Source organism: Bidens hawaiensis, unplaced genomic scaffold (assembly GCF_021521415.1).
Source record: "Bidens hawaiensis isolate Kalapana, Puna unplaced genomic scaffold, B.hawaiensis_p1.1 tig00027787_1, whole genome shotgun sequence".
In the NCBI taxonomy this organism is placed as follows: domain Eukaryota; kingdom Viridiplantae; phylum Streptophyta; class Magnoliopsida; order Asterales; family Asteraceae; genus Bidens; species Bidens hawaiensis.
In genome coordinates this window covers 146654-171126 of record NW_027494508.1, presented here as the reverse complement: position 1 = coordinate 171126, position 24473 = coordinate 146654, and the positions used below count along the sequence as shown (strand labels likewise).

Sequence of the window (24473 nt, the reverse complement as noted above, 5' to 3'; positions counted from 1 at the left end):
GCCGTATGAACCTCAGCGCTCTGTTCCTTACTTCATCTAAAGACCTGCAAGGAGTCATCACAAGATCATCATAAAAGGGGTAGCCCCTCTGAAGTCCCATCTTGAATGCTTCAACAGCGGTAGCCATATCAGGATTGGGGATTTCCAGGGCTTCCCTACCAAACCTTGTAACAAAATACCTAAGGGATTCATCATAAGGTTGGATTAATCTTCATCCTTTCCCTATATTGAGCAACATGCTTCTCAGGATTACTGGTCCCATCATAAATCTTCATGTTAGGGGTCTGAAATCGCTTTGGGATTTCAGCATCACAAATAGGTGGAGCAAATCTGGATAACTTGTGACTCCCTTCTGGTATTTCAGGGATCTGTCGGACCACCCCTGGTACGCTGGATATCATATCCTTAAGTTTTGCAGTTCCTTTGCCATATCTTGGTTAATACATGCATCCTGCATGGAACCGCGATTAGCATTTAAGGAAATAGGATCATGCGTGTTACCTCCTTGTTGTGTGAAGGTTGGTATTCCAGAATAGTCGCTGAACTATGAAGTGTCTGCTACAGGAGTTGGTCCACCAGTAGCGATAGTCTGCATAGGAATAATATCTCCTTCATGAACTTCCGAAGATCTCTGATGCTGAATTCCGGAGGATCCTTGATTCTGGAGGGAGGATCCTTGAGGATGAAAGTTATAGGATCCTTGGTAGCATAACCCAGAGGATCCTGGTTGAAGGATCGATGATCCTTGATGAAAGATCGAGGATCCTTGAGTCTGGTGACCCACTGATCTTGTCTGAAGGATGGATGATCTTTGTTGAAAAGTTGAGGATCTTTGAACCTGTTGTCCCATAGACCCCAGGTTAAGGATAGATGATTCTTGCTGGAAAATTGAGGATCCATGAGTTTGTAGATTCATGGCTCCCGATTGAAGGATGGATGATCCTTAAGTAGGTTGAGCCAAGGACACTGGAGTGGTAAAATCCAGCATCCTGGGTATCAGAGGAGTTTGATCCTCCACTGGCCACTTAGTCTTCTTCAAGTCTTCTATCTCTCGAAGGATCCTCTGGTTAGTCTTGTTTTGTTGCTCCATGTATGCTTTAACATGTGAAAACATAGCAGAAACACCATTGTTAGTATTAACCACCAAAGTGGCAGAAGTGGTTTTCGAGCTCTGGAAGACTGGTAGTTGCGTCTTGTTTCCAGCAGCAGCAGCCCTTGATGCTCCCGTGATTGGAGGATGCATCGGTGGCAAAGTTCTTGATGAGAGAGGAAATGAAGATGGCATGGTTGATGAAGCAAAGGTTTATTGAGAGGCCATTGGTGGTGATATGGGTATGAAAGGTTGAATATCGATAGGAATAATGTGGATTATAGCACCAAGTGCCCCACGGTGGGCGCCAAATTGTGTTGGTCAAAAATCGGCTAAGGATATTGTAACCAAATTAGTTTTGTGAGGTTTAGTGCTAAGGTGACAATAATGAATATGTGAATAAAATGGAGATGAACACCGTGATTTGTTGCGAGGAAAAACCCCTTGATCTTGATTAGATCAAAGGAATAAAACCCCGGGGGATGACAAATCATCTATCACCACTTTATTAATATCAAAATCGGGTTACAATGGGTGGAGTTTATGATAAACGAATACGATAAAGCTAAGTGTGTGTGGTTACAGAGAATTTTGAGCTATCGTATACGAGTGTAAGCTAGTAAGTGTCAAACCTAGTTGATCATAAGTCGTTTATAAACAAAAATCACAACTAATTATAATTCCTATAATCACGCCACTCTTCCCACTAGCCGTTCCATGTATTTTGACCACGTGCGGGAGTCGTCTAGTAGCATAAAAATAGGATGACCAAGTCATCCAGCCGTTATATCTATCAAACATAACACAATTCAAACACAATAATTAGTAAACAAATAATACCGAGAATCCTTGATCCTTTATAACCTGGAGCATATCCTAAGGATAATTGATCCATAAGTTATTCAAGGATAGAGGATCCTCAGCATAAATTCTATGCCCTAACAGTCCTGTAGATCAAACATACTATCGATCGATGATCGGGTCTCTGATGTACCTCACAGCCAGTCGTCCTGACATCATGTTTGCTGTCTGCCAGTGTGCCCGCTTCCAGAATAACCTTAAACTTTCTCATTTAATTGTTGTTAAACATATTTTTAGATATCTGAAGGGACAACTGAAGTTAGGTCTATGGTATCCCAAAAACTCAGATTTTGATCTTTATGCTTTTGCTGATAGCAATTACGGTGGAGATGACATTGACATGAAATTTACATCTGCTGGCTGCCAGTTTTTGGGAGATCGTCTCATCTCATGGCAATGCAAGAAGCAACAAACGGTATCCACATCAACTGTCGAGGCTGAATATGTTGCTGCATCCGCTTGCTGCTCACATGGTATCTGGATGCAGAATCAATTGCTGGATTACGGTTTGGAATTTCTTGACACTCCTAGTTTTTGTGATAATGATGCTGCTATTGCAATTGTTAAAAATCCGGTTCAACATTCAATAACCAAGCACATTGATATCAAAATACATTTCATTCGCGACTGTTTCGACCGAAAATTGATACATCTTGAACAAGTTCACACTGATAATAATGTGACGGACTTATTTACAAAACCTGTCGGAACAACCAGATTTAATGTGCTTGTGAGTTTTCTGAAAATGCTTCGTTTCGAGGATTGAGTATTTTTGGGTTTAAATGTGGACATATTTCCTAAATTTGCATATATTTAGGGGGAGAAAATCAAAAAGTAAAAAAATAGTGTGTGTGCATTTCTCTTATTTCTTAAAAAATTCAAAAGGTCAAAAAGAGTGTATGTGTGTGTCACTTTTGCTTAAAATCATGCCGGCTGCTCAAGTTTGAGGGATATATCCCTGTATATGTTTGGTCCGGTCATCTACTTGTAGATTCACAGGATAACCATTTACCTAAAGACTGAAAGCATCCGGGGCGATTGTGATATGTTTTTTGTGTTTTGAATTCTTTTGCTTAAAATTATGTCGGTAACTCTAAGATGGAAGGACATGTATTTTCATATGTGTTTGGTCCTGTTAACCACTTGTGGACATACGGGATAACATTTACCTGAAAACTAAGAGTGACCGGGGTGACTGAGTTTTAAACCGTCTTTTGGGAAATGATATGATTATTCAGTTAACAGCTTTCTGAAGTTTCAAAATATTTTTTAAATGAAAGTTGATCCAACCTTTGGAAAATAATAGATAAATTGTTTTTGTGTGCCTAACGGGTGAAATTATTAAGCTTAAAAGTTTCTAGAACAGTCATTGATTTGTATGGTAGCTTTACATGACGCGTAAAAGTAGAAGTGCTATAAACTAAATACGCTAAACTTATTGTGGAGAGTCATTTGAAAAAATGTGCATGTCTCCATATACATCTCTCCGAATGATTGGCAGAAAAGCAATTACCGAGTCATACACGAGCCTGTTAGTGTCTTGATCTCCAAAAATATCGTGCTATCTTACTGTAGTGATCCAGATTCGGGACTTGCAAGTGTTTGTTATTTTTTTTTTATTATTAAAAAAAATTGTTGAGTATGTATATAATTCGTGCTGTTATTTTTGCTAAAGCTTAAAGGGTCAACTAGAACTACAAGGGTGAGATCTTCAAATCTGTTTTGAACATCCTGAATGAAAGGCATTTAAGTCCAACGTTCAACCTTAAAGCTTAAAAGTTTTATTGCCTTTTATAAAATTTTGATCAAGCACTAGGGGGTTGAAGTCAAATTGGGGTGATCTGGGGAAAGTCAAATACGCTTTGAGAGGAGATAGGAGGCATCACAGGTCCATAAGTGATGTCCATCTAAGATTTATGCCTAATTGAACCTAATCCATATCACTGACGCAATGAAAATCATGCTAAGTCCATTATACCTTCCATCAACCTGCTTCTTTATGTCATAATAACGCTGAACATGAATCCTTGTGAAAGTACCTTTAACAATATGATTCCATGTTCGGATCTTCTCATAAAAGGCGACATTTTTATCAAAAATGATATTTGATTCCAAATTAGATAAACATCTAGAAGACTTGTGTTTCGTGTTGTTGTTGTTGTTTATTTTTGTTCTTAGTAGTATTTTCCATAAATTTTTGTTTTCATCTCGAAAATGCTCTCCTCGAAACATGCGTTCAAATTGGGTTTTCCTTGATGTGGGTAAACTTCTTTGGGCCTTGGGTTTGCATCTGGTCATCTTAAAACTTAGTTTTGGGCCAAAGTTTGCAATATGGGCTCGTCTAGTTGGGTTTTTCTTGGTCCCTAAGAGTTCTCGTCCCACAATGCTTGGAATATAAAAGGATTCTTGTGCCTCAATTATTGGCATTACCCTCAATATCCTCTCTCTGATTAAACCACTGGCCAAAAACTCTTGCTTTGATATACTATTGACATTCTGTTTTGCTTGGAGTTCTTTGATTCACTTACAGGTAATGAACACAAGAACGATTTAATTGATCTTTACGAGACCAATTGAGATGTGTCCTTATGGATAGATGGATTTTGTTGACAATTCATACACTGATTATGTGGTTGTATTAGATCTTTGATTGTGACAGTGTTGGGAACATGTTAGGGTTGCGTATTAGGAGTTCAAGGGTTTATTGCAGGTTCCATGGCGTTTTTGGTATTGTTAAAGAAGAAGACACGTCTTCCGAGGACGAATTCATAGAGTTTCTTCCCTGATCTGTTGACCGAAAACTCTTGGTCAAACCAAGAGTTCTTGGTTGACTTTCGTTGACTGAAATCTCTTACTTCTGACCGAGAACCCCTGTTCTCGCTGGGTCTGAACAGAGAACATGCCTCCTTTGACCGAGAACTCCATACATTGACCGAAATCTCTTTACATGGACAGAAAACAGTCTCCTAGACCGAGATCCATTATAATATTGTTATTATTGATCATTTATGGTCCTTAAAATGTGTTTTTATCAAAATTGGTCCTAAATGTTTATGAAATTAATAATTGTGCCCCTGAATTTATGATTATCATTCAAGCTGTGTATACCTTTGCTAACTTGACTCGTTTGCTGTAGCAATGGCTGATCAGACTCCACTAAAGTTCGTTGACACTCACAATATTTCTGGATATCTGTTTGATCCTCCTCCAGCAGACAAGGAGTTCAAGTCCATGATCATTGGCCTCAATACTTGTAGGATTTCTCACGCTTTACGAGAAAATCCTGTCTTTTGCAAGAAAATGATCATGGACTTCTGGAACAATGCTTCGATCAACCAATGAGGACCAGGTGTAGTTGTTTGTATAGACTCCAAAGTGCAAAAGAAGCCGGTCGTCATCACAGAGGCCACTATACGCGAAGTTATTTTATTTGGTGATCAACCTGATTACCCAACAGAATACACGACTCTTGAAGTTTCTAAGTTCCTCACAAGAATGGGCTACGAGGGATCCTACCCTCCTGCAATTAAGAAGCTATTCCACCCGTACTGGAGATTTTTGATACACACATTCTTTACGTGTGTGTGGGGACGAAAAGGAGGTTCTGAAGAGATTAGCCACACGCAGATGTTGGCTGTGGTTGCTCTGATCGTGGATTGGAATTACAACTATTCCAAGCTCGTTCTTGATGAGATGATGAGCAACTTATGTACCCACGGTTTCTACAGATGATCATTGATTCACATTACACTAATCTCATTAGATATGTTGAGACATTGGATATGAAGTCGATGGGACCCAACACTTTTGGGTTAATGAAATAGTCAAGGAAATGGTCAAAGGTTGTCTATAAGGGCCTTCATCAGCTAGTGAAACTTGGCCGCTTTGCTGAAACAGAGACTGTGTCGGCTATTGCTCAAGTTGCTGAGGAGCATGTGGCGCCAGTTCAAACGCGTGCTGCCACACTTGAGATCAGTTCTGATGAAGAAGACGAAGAGACTCATGTACAACATGTGGAGTCTAAACACCGTGAAATAGATAGTGCTCCGACCACTGAGCAACTAAAAGATTTTGAGACTTTTAAATAACTACTACAGTCGACTATCTTGAAGCCTTCTCAAGCAGTCACTGTGAATAAAGATGATGATGATATCCTTGAAGAACCAGCCGCCGATCTCATTCAACGTAAACGAAGGAAGAAAGATCCGAGACCTGGCGTGCTGGTCTCTGAAACACCAACAACAACAAGCCAACTACCACAACAACGTGACTCGAATGTTCCTGAGACTCATGTTGACCCGAGTCCATCCACTGCTGAGCTTCAAACACATGAATCGATCTTTGATGAGATAGCTCAAGAGTTTGACTTTGAGTCTGATTATCCACATGTTACTGAACCATCGGGATCGTCTGACCCAATTGATCAGGGTCAGTTGAGCTTGAGTGCTGCGGATAAGATTGCCCATATTCTTGCCATGCAAGATAAATTTCTGCAGAATAAAGGAAAGGGAGTCGTATTGGAAGCTGAACCGGTAGACATACAAGCTCTGCAACGTCGAGTTTTTGAACTCGAACAAGATTCAGTTATAAAAGATGTGTGTATTCAAGAACTTGAAGCTAGTTACTCAGATAAAGATTCCAAGATCAAAGAGCTTCAGTCAAACATGGGAGGCCTAACTGCTATGTACCTAGATCTCCAACAGAAGCTGGTTCAAATATTTGGAGATGAATTCAAGGGTAGTGAAGAACAAGTTAAGAACCCGACTACTACTGAACAAGGTGGAAGCTCCAGTGCACAAACATCTGCACACGCTGACCCTGCTGAGTCACTGGAGCACTCTATGTCAATTCCACCAAAAACAGCTAAACAATCGGAACGTATTCAAAAGAAACTCCTCATAATGAAGAATTTTAATCAAAATGTTGAATCGTCCGATCATCCAGACAGGTTCATTGTCACCTTCCAAGGGATTCTCAGATAAATATGGTGATCGTTCTTGAGTCTTGTCATGGGGCTTTGATGCTAAAAATAACATGTGGTGGGTTAAACGGAAGTCTGGGACTACTGAGTATTACAAGAAGATGAAAGACTTTGGATCTTGAACGAAGGTAGATCTCAGCGACCTGATCAACGCTCCGTTCCACAACCCATCTCATGAAAAGCGAGCTACCGACTTCTGGAACTTTCTACGACGTCAAGTCGATAACGGGTTTCCAAACATGAAGACCGCTGAGTTATTTTTGAAAAAGGCTAAGAGGGTTAAAGATCCTAGGATAGGAAAGACCATGGTAAATGTCATGTGGTCTGCCATAAACAAGGCTACTCATATTCATGTGCCTGAAGCCATTCCAGATGGTACCCTGGATAACATGAGATTCTGGATGTTTGATAGTGAGACTTCCACCGTTGTTATACGTTTACAGAAGGGTAAGGGGCAGTTCAGATCAAAATTTGTTGATCCAAGAGACTTGATTAAGTTTGGGGAAAGAGATATCGAAACCCTCAGCACATTTCAAATAATGGCTGGCCCAGTTTTTGATGCGGCTGCAAAAGAATACACAAGTATGGCAGCTTCAATCATCAGAACTAAATTTTGGGCAAGTGGTTTGAAGGATGCTAACATTGACTACATGGAGCACGATTAAAGAACGAAGCTACAAACCAAGGGGGAGATTGTTGGGTCTATACTTGATGGTTTGTACTTAGTTAGTCTTGATATTGGGTTTTGTATGTAAATCGAGATCCCTTATGGATCTCGGTGGGCTTTGGGCTTCTTGTTGGGCTTAGGTGTTGGCTATCCTATATATAGCACATATTGTATATGGTTTACAGGTTGTTCATTTTTGATAGTATCGGCAGTTCACTTTATTTGGTGAACGAGTATTGTAAGCTAAAGCGCTTAAGCACCCGACGTTAATAATAACGTGTGTTTTGAAGCTTTTCATCGTGTGTTTTATGTGTTCTTGCTTATTGTCTTGAATCATCTTGGGTTAGATTTTTGCGCTAACATCAAGATACTTGATATCATATTGAAAGATCCGTCTACGGGACTTACAAGTACATAGGGTATGGTTTTTCAAGCCAATACTCATATTCGAACCCGACCCGGTTATTGCTAATACCCGATTTTCCAATACCCTATCATACCCGAACCCGGTTCCATACCAGAACCCGAGTTTTTCTAATACCCGATTTGTGCACCTCTAACCACCACCACCACGCAACTGCCATCGCTGCTGCCACAACCTTACCATCACCACCTCCGTAGCAACCACCATCACCGTCGCCACCACCACCGCCATCACTACTGCCATCATTACCACTACCACCTTACAACTAGCGCTACCACTGTCATCACCGCCACCACTAGGGGTGCCCAAATACCCGAACCCGAATAAGCTAATTAGGGTCGAGTTAAAGTTAAATAGTGTCAATAGGTATTAATAGGGTTATTTGGGTTAACCTGAATAACCCTAGTTGTTAATAAGGTCGGCTTTCGGGTTCGTTTTTGAGAAAAATTCGGGTTTCTGGTTAACCCGAGTAACCCGATTAGTGGTGACGATATATATTAGTTTTTAGATACTTTATGTTTTTCTTTTGAGATATTTATGTTACTTATATAATTTGGTTTAATTAAAATTAATATAACATGACCAAGTAATTAAATTAGATTGAATTGTTGAAAACTAACAAATGGATTGTATATTGGTTTGCTTTTGCACCAGCTTAATTTCAAATAAATACAACGATTATTTTTTCAAACGAAGCATGATAGTAAGCTGTTAAAAGTCACAATCTTTGTTCATCCTTCCATTACCCATCATTCACATAAACTATTATGCCACAAACACGCATATATTTTTTTTTTTTTACAGTTTTGCATCATGTCGCTACTGTATCACAATGTTGCTAAACTGATGATATTTAGTTAATATTTCAATACCATGACACCTGCTTATAATTTTAATTACATTAAAAGAAAAGTAACCCTTAGGACAAACAATTGGTTCTTTAGATTATTTATTATTGGTTATACAACTTATACCTCTTTGCAACCCACCATTTACCAACACAATAACTAACTTAAAAATATAGAATAGCCAAATTAACCCGACCCGACTAACCCGAACACCGAAACCTGATTAACTCAAACCCAACAAACCCGAACCTTAATATGGTCGGGTTCGGGTTATATATTATTTTGAAAAACCCAACTAACCGGATTCGAATAACCCGAAACCCAATCGGGCTGACCCGATTAACACCCCTATCCGCCGCTACCGTTATCACCGCAGGCACCATAACCATTGTCATCGTCGCCAATTGACCACCACTTCTGTCGTCACATGGCCACCACCACCAATGTCGCCACCTGACCACCACCACCTAACCGTCACCATCATCTTCGTCGCCCTACCATCACCATCACCACTTGACTGCCAATGCTACTACCGTCACCACCACCACTACCATCGCACCTGCCGCCTGGCCGCCAATGCCACCACCACCACCACCACCATCGCCACCACTATTGTCATCGCCTGAGCTACCACCACTGTCGTCATGCAAAAAAAATATTTTGATAGAAAAAATTATTTTAAGACATATGTATTTTTTTATTATTTAAATTCCATTCATGCATTATATGTGGAAAGCACTCTACATAAAATAATAATTCATTACATTTCAAAAAGTTAACCAAACAAGACAAATGAATGGTAATAATCCATTACATTGTTTCATTTTATTCATCCTCAATTCCATTACCTCTAGCCAAACATAACCTTAGGGCGCGTTCGCTTCACGGAATGAAATGGAATTGGAATTTGCATTGGAATTGGAATTTAAACATTCCCATAGGAATGGAATTTGCTGGATTTGGAATCCCAATTCCATTTAACGTGTTTGGTTGGCCAATGAGTCGGAGACAATCGCTTTGACCCACTCTACCGACAACCCACAACGTTATTGGACAATCCGGCAAGCCGATGATCCGAACCGCTTCCACCCGACCCGACCCGGCCCACTTTCGTTTTTTTTTGTTTCGTTATTTTTTCCAGTTTCATTTCGGTTCGTTTTTTTTGCTTCAGTTGGTTAGTTTATTGGGTTTTGTTCTGGCTCGGTTTCGATTTTTTTTGGTTCGTTTAGGTTGGTTTTTTATTTTCTGTTTTCTTCGAGTTCGTTTTTTTCTTTTTTTTTGTTCAGTTTTTTAGGTTTTGACCCGTTTCGGTTTTTTTGATTCGTTTAAGTCGTTTTTTTTCTATTTCTGTTTGGTTCAAGTTCTCCTTTTTTGCTTATTTTGTTCAGTTTTTTCATTTTGTGTTTGGTTCAAGTTCGTTTTTTTTGCTTATCTTGTTCAGTTTCTTAGGTTTCGGCTCGTTTCGGTTTTTTGGTTCATTTATGTTGTTTTTTTCGGTTTTTGTTTGGTTCAAGTTCGTTTTTTTTGCTTATTTTGTTCAGTTTTTTGGGTTTCGGCTAGTTTATATTTTTGGTTCGTTTTTTCGGTTTCTGTTTGGTTCAAGTTCGCTTTTTTTTTTTTGCTTATTTTGTTCATTTTCTTGGGTTTTGGCCCGTTTTGTTTTTTTTTGGTTAGTTTATGATTTTTTTTTGTTTATGTTTGGTTCAAGTTCGTTTTTTGCTTATTTTATTCAGTTTTTTTGATTTCGGCCCGGTTCGGTTTTTTGGTTCATTTATGTCGTTTTTTTTGTTTCGTTTCCGTTCGGGTTTAATTTTTTGTTTCGTTTTGTCCGTTTCCCTTTTTTGTTTCATTTTAGTCGGTTTACTCGGTTCAATTTAACTTTTATTTTGGTTAGTTTTTTTTGTTCGTTTTGGTTAGTTCAGTTTCGGTTCATTTTGGTTTCTATTCTTTGTTTCGTTTTGGTCCATGAAATGGTCGGGGCGTCGGCGGACCGAGTGGGGTTGAACCGAACTGACCCTGGCGTCAAACCGAACACAAACTGACGCGGGGCGCCGAACCGAATGCGAGCTAACCCGGGGCGTTAACCCAAACGCGACCCGGCCCGGAGCATTGAGCTGAAAGCGCTAAGACTCAGAGCTTCGACCTGAATGTGAACACACCCGAAATGTCGACCCGAACGCAACCATGTTAGTCGCCCAATTGAAGATTCCATCAAATTTACTTGAATTACTTCACATGATGGAAGGATTTAGAATCCCTTTGGTTAAAGGAATTTGAAGGAATTGAATTCCAATTCCAATTCCAATTCAACCGAACACACCAAAATGGAATTAAGATTCCAATTCCAACGAAACGAACACGCCATGTCATGAGATTTTAATTCCAATTCCTTTGAATTCCCACGAATTCTGTGAAACGAACGCGCCCTAAATGTTTTTTAATATTTAAGAAGAAAAATAAAAATAAGTGCTTATAAGTGAGATATAGATAGTGAATAAGATGTATTAAGTTAAACAAAAATTATATATAAATTTTAAAAAAGAAATGGTATTCTGTTAAATTATAGAAATTGAGATAGAGATTTTGCTATGATTGATATGTCTCTTCCTTTCGTCTCTCACATAAGTCATAACCCATTTTTGTATCTTTTTTACATAAAAACGACCATCCTTTTACTTTCTCGGTGTCCCCGCCATTCTCTGATCATCCCCTCCCTTCAATGGTTTTAACAATGTGAGATTATATTGAGGTTTCTCCTTAATTTATCTTGTCATCTTTTTATTAAAGTAACATTTTATACATATAAAATTCTTTTATAAAGCTTTTTCATAGTTTATAAAATATATAAAATGTATTCATTTTTCAATAAAATAAAGGCAAGAGTGCAAGACAAACAATAGCAATATTGATATTCGTATGGTTGTAAGAGCATCTCTGATGGCACACATTGATTGAAGAATAGTTCATTGCTCATGCTCTAACATGACATATTGTTCTTTGTTGGCTTCTTTATATGGTTCAGTTATGCATGCTTTATTTCAAACAACGGTAGAGAGTTTATGAACTATAATTGACAAGCTTTTAACAAGAAATGGAACTTGAAAAACAATTAAATCTCGATCTAGTTATTTACTCCACCTATTTTACAAAAAAATCTAAATACTTGACGAATTAATAATCTCGAACATTGACTTTGAGGTACAAAATACAAATATAGAACAATAATTTTATTAATTTAAAGAAGCAAAAAATAGAACAATGACTCTAATTACTCTTTGTCTTTCCTTCGGCAGTCATTTGTCTTAGGTTCCTCCACAGATACTTTCCACTTGCCATGTCAACAAATCCACATAAAGCATTTTGGCCCATCTGCAATCCAACAGAAATTAACAAACGTTTATGTTACCAACATTTGACAAATATATATATTTGATCTTAAAATTTGGCATACTATATATATTGTATATTTACCGAGTTTCGAAACAAAGGAAATGGATCATGTATATTATAAATATTACCTTGATGATGCTAGATTCTTGTTGGTTTGCCGATAAATCGTCGCTTAATACCGTGTCGTCGGTTTCCCCTGCGGTTTTCATCGACTTCCAGGTGATGTAACCGGCCAATATAGCCGAGAAAAACACCAAGAACACCCTCATTGGACACATGGTTGACCGGTGTTTTCTTTCTTTCTTGATCTTCAATGACAGAGAGATATGATGAGATAGTTGTTTTTTGAATGTGGATATGTATGTATGTGTGTGCTTTTTGAAAGAATAGATTGAGGTAGTCAAAGGGGAGATAGGTGGGAGGAACATAGTTTGTTTCCAGAAGATGATTTGGTCGTATTCTATTTTATCAACATTTTGTGATTAATTTAAACAATTTTATACTATTAAAATCCGGGGTAGGAATTGAATTCTATGGGTTGACTATTTCCCAAAAATAATGAGGCCCACGTCTAGGCTCAAAAAGTCTACTAATAACAATAATAAAATGGTATTAAAGTTATAACGCGCACAAGAGGGAGCATTATTAATATTGGTCACGAAAGTTTATTTGGGTTTTTGTTTTTAGTTATTTTATTATTTTATTTTAAAAAGTTTATTTAGGTTTTTGTGTTTTAATTATTTTACTGTTTTTTTTTTTATAGTGACTTGCTTAAAAGTGGTAAGGAAAAAATCATTTTGTGATATAAATAAAAACAATTTATATATAATGATAAAAACATAGATGTAATACATTTTGCTATATATATTATGTATTTTTTTATTTGTAACTTAATTATTTAAATAATTCCATGTGTACACGGGCTCTAAAGCTAGTATGTATATATATAAAGATTTTTAATTATATAAAGTTACGTGTGTGTGTATATAAGTTTTCTTTTCTCTCTCTCTCTCTCTCTATATATATATCCTTATGGATGTATACCTCATCGGAGAAGTTTAGACGAAATAAAAATTAATTTAAGTGGCTAGAGATTTTCGGTTCGTTAAATGATTGGAAATAGTATTATTTTATATTTTAAATTAAAAACAAGCTAAAACAAACAAAAACAAAAAACAAAAATAAAACTGGTCTAGGAAGGGGCTCGAACCTGGGTCTCTCCCTGGCCCATGAGTTAACTAAACACACACCAGCCAACTGGGTTGGTGCTTCAAGATTGGAACATATTTGAGTTAAACAAATAACAAAATTGATCCCAAATTGAATATATAACAAAAACGATCCCAAATTGAATATAAACCGTAATTCAACAAAACCAAAATCAAAGATCTTATGCTAAAATCAAAAAAGGGTTTTATTGAGCATCTAATTCCAATCAGATCCAATATGCTAATTATCTAGTATGAGTAGGAATCAAATGAGAACAGGAACCCAGGTTCCCGCCAAGAACATGACTACAAATTGCTCAGAAAAGACTTTATTTACTGCCATTGATAAATGGCTTAGGTTATGTATGTGAAGGAGAGTATGAGGGACGAGTTAATTGAATTTTAGTTGAGTATTTATAGGGTTTAGAGGTCCAAAATTGTCCACGTTTATGTTTAGTGATAATTGATTAGAATTGATTGTGGTGGCTGTAAATTTTACGAGGTTACCATAAGGGATAACAAAGTGTCAATGAAGCCTCTAATCAATTCGTTGAATTCCTGATTGTCCGGTCGATTTCACGAGTCAAACAAGAAAAAGGGGGGGTTGTGTCGGTGACGGGTTTGGGGCAAGGAAGAAGAATGGAAGTTTGGTCAGTTGCCATAAGTGGTCCTTGAGGTTTAGTTGTGATCAAAAGAGAGTAAAACTATACTTGATAGGTTAAAATGCACATGACTGATAGTTACAAACTTAATTAATGATCAAAATAGTATTTAATAACGCTCAACGAACAACGCAATAAAATAAATAATAGACCAAAAAATATGAAATCAAAATTTAGGGTCGAGTTTTAACGAATGAATGTTACAATATTTCTCACTTCTTGAAAATTTCGTCTCGAAATTAACAAAAAACCATAACATAAAGGAAGAAAATAAAACATAAGAGAACCCCCTCTTTTATAATATATATATATATAACATAGTTTTTCGAGTGACCCGAACAACGCTACAAATGAAAAATACGATAATGACACTTATCATTAGGAAGTATGACGTGTGTGAATATATATATATATATATATATATATATATATATATATATATATATATATATATATATATATAAGAAAGAGTTCCACACTAATCGGGTTTTAAAATAGGTTTTCACCTACAACTAAACCACACACGAAAGGCAAATGTACATATCGTTTGTAATAAAGTGTCGGTAAGAACCGAGTATCAATCCATGGACACGGCAACTTTCTAGTACTAAATCTTTGTAAATGACCAACCGAACAAATAAATCTTGATTTGGATATTTAACTAATTAAACTAGCATACAAAGAAAATAAGCAAGTAAAAACACAAGAACACAATCAATCCAACAAACTACCTAGACAAGAATCCACTCTACTAACATGACAAAATAGCAATGATATGGCAAAACATCATGAATCTAAACATAAATACTAGATTTCAATAAAGCAACCTAATACTAGCAAATAATCATCATGATGGGTTTTCAATCAAGAGATAAACATAGACTAACTTGATTGTCAAAACAACAAAGTCTCATAATAAAAGGAAAGCTAGCATGAACAACATTCTAACCACCTAAGATTACACTAAAGTAGCCAAATTCATGAAATTAATATAAACTTATGAAACTTTAACTAGCAAGTCATCACCAAGTCAAGAATCATAACAACACTCATCAATTTTCCAATATTAAGTGTAGGGTTTCATACTCATCAATAATTATATAACAAAGTTAATTTTTATTAGTCATTCCTAACTTAGCAATGTAAACAAAGATTTCATGAACATTCAAAGTTTACAAACAAACATCTAGAACATAGTTTTCCAACATGAATGCCTAAACATTTGCAAAACTAACAAGGTTATGTAACATAACAAGCATGAACACCATCAATATCAACTTATAAATTCAACCATATTCTTGAAATAACACCAATTTACCAAAATCATGCATAGATAATATATCACGTTAGCAAAAGCTTCAACATTGTCTAGATAGCAAAAGTAACTAGCCCATAAGGCTTAATACAACTACAATCAAACTAAAAAAAGCTTACAAAACACGTTCAAGAACAAAGGAATGCAAACTAAGATCAAGCAAGGATTGAAGGATGGAATGATGAATCTTGTGTTGGTGGAAGCCTTCAAGAATCCCCAAAAGCTGCTGCACTTGGTTGGGAGAGAATCCCCAAGACTCCACACACCAAAATGAAGTGAAAATAAGTGTTTATAAGCTTCTGGACAAAGTTCACGGTCATGCACAAAAAGTGCATGGTCGTGCACTATTTTGGGTAAGTCAAACTTTCACTTTCGGCGGCTCAGAGTTGCAGGTTCCAAAAAAGTGCACGGTCATGCACAAAAAGTGCATGGTCGTGCATTCCCGGCACTAGCTAGTGCAGTTTCAAAATTAATGTGTCTTGTCCTCGGCATCGGATAATGCACGGGCTCGTGCCCTCGGAAGTGCATGATGGTGCACAAAAAGTGCATGATGGTGCAGTTTCACTTTTGGCACGATAGTAGATGTGCACGGGTTCCAATAAAGTGGCACCGTCATGCACATAAGGCGCATGATGGTGCCGTTTCAGAGCATGGTCATGCACTTTCCTAGCATGGTCATGCACTTTGGCACGGTATCAGATGTGCACGGGTTCCGATAAAGGTGCACCATCATACCCATAAAGTGCATGATGGTGCAGTTGCTCAGCATGGCCATACACTTCCTTAGCATGGTCATGCACCTGCTCTCTACATGGTCATGAACTTTCTTAGCATGGTCATGCACTTTTGGCAGATTCTTGATTTTTGTCCGAAAAACGCCATCTTTTCATCGTTTCTACGTTGGGCGGGCACCTGGACCTGCAAATTCATAAATAACTCAAATAAGTACCGAATACAACGAATTTGCATGGAGTTTTACCAATATAAAAGGATAATTTGATACTAAAAGGTGTACACTTTGTGTTACATCAAATATCCCCACATTTGAACTTTGCTTGTCCTCAAGAAAATGAAACAAACTCCACCAAGCAATAATCATTCAAAGTTTTTAAAAGATTTACAAGCAAGCACTATTGATGTTTCTAAACAAGCCTATTAAAAATGAAGACATAGTCTAAAGAACATTACATTTGTTGCCATCACATTCCCACCTTGCAAACCCCACAATGTTCACTCATACACTCGGCTATATTTAGTGATCATACATGTAATGTTGTATGTTGAGAACACTCGATGCCAAGACGATGACCAAACAAAGCATAGGCTTGTTTAAGGCTAAAATCTAACCGACACATACATAGAATAAAACACGAGTACTTGAGGGTTGTAATTTGGCTTAGGGTTAGGGTGAGGAATTTTTGGGAAAAGTGGCTAAAAGGCTAGAAAAATCCGGAACTAAGCTAGCTATAAATAAAGAGTAACTACTAACTAAACCAAGTGGTCTAAACGAACTGAGAGCTAACAAACCAAAAATTGCTCTTTGAAATCAAACTTCATCAATATTGGATGAACCAAATTTCTTATTCTTCTCTTCTTTTCTTGTAACATTTTTTCTTTCTTTTTTTTTTCTTTTTTTTTTTGCATATAGATACACAAATGAATACAAACTAATAAAACACTTTGGGAGATTACATTGTGCTTCTAATATTCCCAAATGATAAAATACATGAAAATGAAATGAAAAACAAATTAACTTAGCCGAACCGGATTTCTAACCAAAAATGGGTGAAAAATAAAAAGGCTTTATGGCTAAGTGGGCGATAAAAATAGGGCGAAAAAGAAAAACACGGGAAAAGGCTAAACATGGGCTACTAGGGGAATAATGTGGGTAAGGGAAATGTAAGTGAAAAATAGCTAGACATGGGTTTATCCTAAATTCCTCAAATGGTTTATACTATGTATGTGTATATGGTTTGAAATGCATGCCAAAAACAAGTTCTACTTTGCAATAATCACCCGGCTCACTCAATTGCCCGCAAAAACATGAGCAAAAACAACTGACGAGGCTAACTCACGAAAACGGGCGGAATGGGTAATTTTTGCAAAGTAAGAATGTGAATATTTTTGTTTGTCATGTTTAAAGGTATGTCTTTTTAAAGATTTTCGGCTTGAATGTCTTAAAGATTTGTGCTTCAGGACAATGCAATTAAAGTTTGAATTAAAAATTGCTTAATGGGTATTATTTATTACAAATATTTATTTAGGAGTTTTGCGAAAAAAAAGTTTAATTTTAGACAAACAAAGTTCAAATTCCCTCCCCACACTTGAATTGTACAACGCCCTCGTTGTACAACAAAAAACTATAAAAGTAAATGCAAAAGAGAGAACAGAAAAACTCCCCTGAAATCCAGAAATCTGCCAAAACCAAAGACCCGACAACGCGTGAAAGCATCCAAAACCAAAGAAACCAAAACATGCCACTGACATACTAAAAAACACATTATAAACCCATCATATATAATAAAAGCATCCCACAAACATCATCCCAAAACCAACATAATCCAAACCATCAATATATAGTTTGCAACAAAACAAAGTACTTAAAAAAACACACACAAATATGTTGCACCAACGAGGGAAAACGGTGCAACCCTACATACTACCATAACCGAAACACATGAAAATCCTAAACATGCTACATTTCGCAATAGTCGATAGCTAGACTCACAACCCCTTATTAAGGGGTGCTCTTTGATATTGAAAATTGTTATACGACCCGTTTAGTTTGATGAGTTTACCATGGGTTTGTAAGAAATTTATGGTAAACATAAAAAGTGTTTTAGAAAAAAAAAACGGGTCATGCCACCAACACTTAAATTTACCTGGACCAAACCTGATACAATTTATGTAGTAAAGAAGGCGATCATCTCGGCATTTCTTTATACTTTTGATGTGTTCATATGACCATTGACACGCCTTGAACTGTGGTTGGTCCGGCTTTCTCCATGCCTTCTCCCGTGATGTTTTGATTTAGGTGGCGATCCACCATCTTGCTCATCCATGGTCGGACATTCTTTATTGCAAGGTAGTGAATCGGATGTCACCATAGTTATAATTTGTTGGTGAACCCACTCACTTGCAAATTTTCTTCTTGGTGCGATGCTTTGTTGACTTCCACGGTTGGTTTTCCAAATAATAATGCTTCCAATTCGTTAAGATCACCAACCGGGTCGAACTCTTCTTCATTCACTTCCATGAGCGGTATACCTGACAATTCATCCCCAAAATCGTCTTCCCACGATGGAATAATATGAACCGGAGGTGGGACTTTTACGGTACTTTGTGGGCTTGAGAATTGCACTTTGTCCATTATGGTCTCCGGTTCTTGAGATTGCTCCAACACTACAATGGATGAGGGTTGTGGTGCTTTAATTTCATCTTCATCATCCCAATATATATTATCTTTCGTGTAGCAAGGCAAACTCTCCCGTCGATGGTTAGCACAAAGTTCATTGATAACAATACTTTGGGCCTCTAATCTACGGATTTGTTCCTCGGATTCACGAGTATCGAGTATCGGTAGTGGTATCTCAATATCTTGCATGCCTTTTTCGAGCATCGCATCCCAACATTTCATTCTTTGTGCCCAATACTCTAGAAATCCCGAGCTAAGATCGAGTTGGGAAGGTGGTATGTTTGGACCCTCAAATGGTTGTGAATAAGGGTAAGGTTCTTCATTAAAATCGGTAGGACACCCGGGTGAATAATAACAATCATGTGTGTGATGGGATTCCCTACATATCTCGCACCAAACCACCATGTGATAATTCTCGTCATCATAATGGTATCCTTCACAATAATCTCCATAGTAGTGCTGCTCCATAGGTATCACAGCAAGGAGCACTCAGACAAAAGGATCACGGACACCAAATATACATGAAGAAAAACAATGTAAATAATGAATAAACCAAAAAATAAAAAAAATAAAAAAATAAAAAATAATAATAAAAAATAAAATTAACACATATACACAAAGTGGCTACGGTAATAAAAAAGGTAACTAAACAAGTAAAAGACACTAAAATTTGAAAAAAAATAATAAGATGAATAAAAAGGAAATAAAGTAAAATAAAATAGATCGAAAATATAAACAAGGCTAAATCGAATACTTGGATAGTTCTCGAAAAGTTACCGTGTCCCCGGCAACGGCGCCAAAAACTTGGACGTGTGTGAATATATATATATATATATATATATATATATATATATATATATATAAATATAAGAAAAAGTTCCACACAAATCGGGTTTTAAAATAGGTTTTCACCTACAACTAAACCACACACGAAAGGCAAGTGTACCAATCGTTTGTAATAAAGTGTCGGTAAGAACCGAGTATCAATCAATGGACACGCCAACTTTCTAGTACTAAATATTTGTAAATGACCAACCGAACAAATAAATCTTGATTTGGATATTTAACTAATTAAACTAGCATACAAAGAAAATAAGCAAGTAAAAACACAAGAACACAATCAATCCAACAAACTACCTAGACAAGAATCCACTCTACTAACATGACAAAATAGCAATGATATGGCAAAACATCATTAATCTAAACATAAATACTAGATTTCAATAAAGCAACCTAATACTAGCAAATAATCATCATGATGGGTTTTCAATCAAGAGATAAACATAGACTAACTTGATTGTCAAAACAACAAAGTCTCATAATAAAAGGAAAGCAAGCATGAACAACATTCTAACCACCTAAGATTACACTAAAGTAGCCAAATTCATGAAATTAATATAGACTTATGAAACTTTAACTAGCAAGTCATCACCAAGTCAAGAATCATAACAACACTCATCAATTTTCCAATATTAAGTGTAGGGTTTCATACTCATCAATAATTATATAACAAAGTTAATTTTTACTAGTCATTCCTAACTTAGCAATGTAAACAAAGATTTCATGAACATTCAAAGTTTACAAACAAACATCTAGAACATAGTTTTCCAACATGAATGCCTAAACATTTGCAAAACTAACAAGGTTATGTAACATAACAAGCATGAACACCATCAATATCAACTTATAAATTCAACCATATTCTTGAAATAACACCAATTTACCAAAATCATGCATAGATAATATATCACGTTAGCAAAAGCTTCAACATTGTCTAGATAGCAAAAGTAACTAGCCCATAAGGCTTAATACAACTACAATCAAACTAAAAAAAGCTTACAAAACACGTTCAAGAACAAAGGAATGCAAACTAAGATCAAGCAAGGATTGAAGGATGGAATGATGAATCTTGTGTTGGTGGAAGCCTTCAAGAATCCCCAAAAACTGCTGCACTTGGTTGGGAGAGAATCCCCAAGACTCCACACACCAAAATGAAGTGAAAATAAGTGTTTATAAGCTTCTGGACAAAGTTCACGGTCATGCACAAAAAGTGCATGGTCGTGCACTATTTTGGGTAAGTCAAACTTTCACTTTCGGCGGCTCAGAGTTGCAGGTTCCAAAAAAGTGCACGGTCATGCACAAAAAGTGCATGGTCGTGCACTATTTTGGGTAAGTCAAACTTTCACTTTCGACGGCTCAGAGTTGCAGGTTCCAAAAAAGTGCACGGTCATGCACAAAAAGTGCATGGTCGTGCACTATTTTGGGTAAGTCAAACTTTCACTTTCGGCGGCTCAGAGTTGCAGGTTCCAAAAAAGTGCACGGTCATGCATAAAAAGTGCGTGGTCGTGCATTCCCGGCACTAGCTAGTGCACTTTCAAAATTAATGTGTCTTGTCCTCGGCATCGGATAGTGCACGGGCTCGTGCCCTCGGAAGTGCATGATGGTGCACAAAAAGTGCATGATGGTGCAGTTTCACTTTTGGCACGATAGTAAATATGCACGGGTTCCAATAAAGTGGCACCGTCATGCACACAAGACGCATGATGGTGCCGTTTCAGAGCATGGTCATGCACTTCCTAGCATGGTCATGCACTTTGGTACGGTATTAGATGTGCACGGGTTCCGATAAAGGTGCACCATCATACCCATAAAGTGCATGTGGGTTCCTGGACGGATCGTACACGGGATATCGCTAACAACGCAGGTGCGGAATCCCTGCGCAGGTAGTTACGAGTGTAGAGATAGAATCACACGAGCAATAAATCAAACACGTTATATTGATAACCGAACACGTGACTCACGGTCACTATTACAGAAGATGACACGTAACAATACGAAACACACTGAAACAAACCCTAAAACGACCAACACAAACTGTTTCGTCTGAAACAGTTTATATACACGACAACTTCGCCATAGGCGAAGTTGTCAATAACTTCGCTGATTCAACAAGTTCGCCATAGCGAACTTGTTGACAACTTCGCGCATTACAAAACAAACATAAACAAAACATAATTACATTACAGACTCGATTACAAATGCTAGACTATGAACTACTGACACACATGTACCAACAGACTCCCCCTTGGCAGTAGCTTCATATCTTGATCTTTAAATCTTGAGTCTTGTAATCTTCACCTCTACGCGTGCGCCCCTTCACTCACACATACCGACACTACCCTTTGATATTTCCTAGCTTGATCCTTCCAAGCAGGAATGTAGAAGATCTTCTTCTGGTTGAGCACTTTCAAATCAGCCTTCGATAGATTAACAAGATGCATCGGGTCGTACACCCGAAGTACTTCTTGTTCATCCTCATCTTCCATTACCGCCTCAGCTGTCTCACAATCCACGTACCACCATTTTAAATCTTTTAGGACGTTCTTGGGCATAACTTTCATCGGTACTTCTTTCAAATGACGGACTGGTTTATACTTCATTACCATCCAAGGTTTGCCGTCAGCCCTCATTCCACGATCTTTGTCTTCTATCAACTTTCCTTTTTGAGGCTTTAGCAGTTCAAACTTTTTGTCTTTAATGGCTTCTTTCCAGACGATCTTCCCAATGATTCTTGCCATATCATCATTACTTCTATTGATCAGCCCCAATCTCGCTAAATCTCTCACCTCACATTCTGGTAAGGAATTCAGAGATCTCAACAATCTCTTAAAGTACTGAATGCCGTCGTACCGTTTGATCACAAATAGTTTCAGCTCTTTGTCGTACAACCAGCATATGATTCCTTTCTTTGACTCTGCATAGCCCTTTATATTATAAGTCTTTCTGAACATCGTTGGCACTGCAGGCTTCTTGGTTTTAACAAACCACTGAGCACAGCCTTCTTTCCAGTTCGGCTGCTCCTCCCATACTGTATCTTCTATCACGCTCTCATCCCCCAATTCTGATCTCTCAACAGCTGGAATCTCATGTTCCACTGAATCATCCACAATCTCACCTTCTTCTAATACATCTTCCACATTAATCTGTTCTCCAATCCTCTCAATCTCATCCATAGGCAACACGTCATCATCATCCATCAACTCATCGTCCTCCTCCTCATCCAACTCCTTCAATGCATCAATAACGTCTTCCACATCAGCGTCGTCATCCACAACTACAACATCATCACCAGCTGCATTTGTAGACTCCCCCTCAGTTGTGGAGGCTCCAAGAGCCTGAGAGGTTCTTGGCAGCTCATCACCTGCACCTGAAGGTGCATTGGGATCATCGTCATGATCTTCTCGTCTTTTCGTTCTCAACTCATCGCCCCTACACGTCTTCTCCCCCTGAGATGCCAAGTAATCCTTGAAGGCATCTATTATTCGTCCATGTTCAACCAGGAAGGCAGCTTGTAGTCGATTGGATTCCACTAGGCGGTCAATAGTCTTTGACTGTTCAGCAACAATCCGCTCTAGCGAAAGAATCCTCTCGGTATCTGAAGTAGGCAATGGAGTTGGAGGAACATTAGCAGAAGTGACCGCAGGTGGTACACTTGGTAACCCTGCAGTAGAAGTGATTGTGGACTCCACAAACCGTGCAACTAACACCGGTGGATTAAGCGGTTGAGGTGGTAGGGACACAATTGTTCAGATTCATTGGCGAAGTTGAGAATAACTTCGCGTAAACCTTAACTTCGCCTGAATCTGAAACGGCGACTGTTCAGATTCAAACAAGGTTTATCCGATGTTTCGGACCGATTTAACGATCTAACAATGAAGTCCAACATATTTCAATGGTGTTAGGATGAAAAGGTCGTCCATGAACACGTAACGTGAGGTCGGAAAACTTGGTTTCTAAGGTTCGACAACCCGAGGTCTCGAACCGGGTAAAACTATAACGAGAAAGATAGGATGATATTGACTACACATACCACGAGTATAGTAGAAACTAGGAACACAAGATCGAAATCGAAAGCGAAGAATAAGATCCGGATGTATTGGTTATTTGAACAAGTTCGCCGGTAATTCGAAAAAAGTGATATAGTTACTGTTTACAATCCCTTATATAGGGCAGAGTTGGTTCAGGCGAAGTTACTCTTAACTTCGCCAAGGCGAAGTTAAGCACAACTTCGCCGAATTCAACAACTTCGCCCGTAATTTTCAAAATCAGCCCTTTAAGTTTGAATAATCCTGAATTTAACCTTATCAATTACCAAAAAGAGTTAAACAAATATGATCAAGACCTAGTAACCAACAATAAAATAATATAACTACAAAAACAAAACAAAAAAAAAAACTTAGAAAAATTTTAACGAAATAAGGGATCAAATTTCAGTCTAATCAGGGACCACTACGTTTTAGAAAAGATCCTAACAGGAATCATACTAACGATGTGACTGTCACTTAGATCCGTGTTTGGCTGTATTATGACATAGAGACACAGGTTGTAAGCATGTAAATAACGTAAATGGTTTTCATCGTTTCTGTGATACGGATTAAGGTTCAGTTAAGCTCAAAAATTTAAGTTGGCAACATCTCAGAGATAATGATGTCTTCTATCTATTCTCAAAGCGTATTTGGCTATACCCAAGTCACCCCGAATTGACTTCGACCCATAATGTCTGATTATCTTGTAGATACACTATGTCTGCCTCCCGTTTTCTTCTAACTCCA

General features: G+C 37.6%; 1 long non-coding RNA gene across 1 annotated transcript; it reads right to left on the bottom strand.

Annotated features, from left to right (window-relative positions):
• Positions 1–12157: 12157 nt before the first annotated feature.
• LOC143575901 (uncharacterized) lies at positions 12158–12603 on the bottom strand. Its single transcript, XR_013142854.1, has 2 exons — positions 12390–12603; positions 12158–12240 (listed from the first exon to the last, which is right to left on the bottom strand). It is a non-coding gene; the product is annotated as an uncharacterized LOC143575901 (long non-coding RNA).
• Between the last annotated feature and the right edge of the window lie 11870 nt (positions 12604–24473).